Raw genomic sequence first — 2,041 nt, forward strand, 5'->3', positions numbered from 1 at the left:
TTCTTTCTTCTTGTCATAGATGACACTGTAGCCCTGGATTGCATTCCAAACTGCTGCTGCAACCTTCATGTAACATTCTACGTTCAGGTCCTGTGCCTCAAAAACTAACAGTACCTCCTCAAATAAAGAAAATCCCCTTACCATTTCCTGCATCGTGAATCTCTTCGGTTCTTCAGTTACTTCTTCTTCCTCTTGTCTCTCTTCATCCTGTCTCTGGGCCTCCAATTTCATCAGGTCTTCATTAGTAAGCTCCTCGTGTTGCACGGTAAGGAGTTCAGTGAAGTGGTCCTCTTGCAGATCTAGCTCCAGCTTCTTGCTGATGGTCACTGAAGACCTCTTTGGACTCCTCATCCACCTTCTCAAATCTATGAAAATCATGAACAAACTGCAGGCATCCTGGGTTGAAATAAAGATACTGTACTATTGTACTCTCTACAGTACTGTACAGTGAAGTACACAAAAGCACAACCACTTGTAGAGGATGCACACACATGATAATGTACGCCAAACACATGAACTAACTTATGTGACTGGACATTCAAACGCACATTCGCATCTTCGAAAGTTTGTAACTTGAAGGTTCGTATGTAGGGAACTTACTGTATATATTTTACACTTAGAGCACATCTCAATTCAAATGTAAATTTCAATTAGAAATATTTATTCTGTATATATATATTTTATAAATTTTACAGTTGAAAAAGTATGTACCCAAGTTTTTTCAAACATACTTAACATTTTCTTATAACCAAATTGAGCACTAGTTTTTAAATTTAAATTAATTAAAACTAAATGAAATTAAAAATTCAGTTCCTCAACTGCACTAGCCACATTTCAAGTATTCATTTCATATGGCTATTGGATACCGTTTGGACCTCACAGGTCTAGCAGAACTAGCTAGGAATGTGTGTTTAAGTAGGTGGGGAGAGATATCCAAACATGTCTCAGGTCTCATTTATGAGGTTTTGGTGTTTAAGTTATGTTAAGCTTCACAGAACTGTGGGTTTATAGTTTTCATCAAATTTAGAAATTTCTCAGCCATTATTTCTACAAAGGGTTTTTTCTATTGTATTCCCTCCCCCCTACTCTCTCCACCCTGAAAAAAAATCCATCCAGCCCACCACCACAATTCCAGGACTCCAATTACCTGCATGTTAGACAGTTTAATATGGTCTCACAGCTTACTCTTGTTCTATTTTTTTCCCATCTTTTTTTTCTTTAGTATTTTATTTAGGATAATTTCTGTTGCTATGTCTTTAAGTTCACTAACCTTTTCTTCTGCAACATCTAATCTGATGTTACTCCCTCCCACTATATTCTGTATTTTCATTTCAGATAATGTATTTTTCCTGTCTAGAATTTCAATTTGGGTCTTTTTTTCATATCTGCCATTTCTCTCTTCATTGTGATCATGCTTTTCTTTCTCAAACATAGGGAGTATATTTATTATAGTAATTTTAATGAACATATGAAATATATTTATAATAGCTGTTTTAATAACCCTTGCCTTCAAATTCTATCATCTGTGTCATTTCTGAGTCTGTTCTTACTGTTTGATTTTTCTCTTGGTTATGGGTTGTATTTTCCTGCTTCTTTGCACTCCTGAAAATTTTTTATTGGATGCCAGACTTTGTGAATTTTATGCTGTTGGGTGCCAGTTTTATTTTAGTTGTTTTTTTGTTGGTACTTATTAGCTTTTATATTCCTTTAAGCATTTGGGGGTTTTGTTCTGGGATGCAGGTAGTTTACTTGGAATCATTTTGAAGCTTGCTTTTAAGCTTTTTAGGGTGAGCACAGAACAGCCTTTAGTCTAGGCATAATTTGACCTCACTAGTGAGACAATACCCTTCTAAGGACTCATTTGTTTTGTTTCCCTCTCATTTGTTTCCCTCTCAAGAATCACTGTCTAGTGCTGCCTGCTGTCAACTGTCTGGAAACTGTTGTTTCATATATTTTGTCCAATTTTCTAGTTATTTGGTGGTAGAAGGTAAATCCAGTTCCTGTTATTCTATCAGGACCCAAAAATGTAAAAACTTAATAG

This window comes from Delphinapterus leucas, chromosome 17 (assembly GCF_059928025.1).
Source record: "Delphinapterus leucas isolate spDelLeu-1000000601 "Yukka" chromosome 17, BTC_Dleu_Yukka2, whole genome shotgun sequence".
NCBI classification, from domain to species: Eukaryota; Metazoa; Chordata; class Mammalia; order Artiodactyla; family Monodontidae; genus Delphinapterus; species Delphinapterus leucas.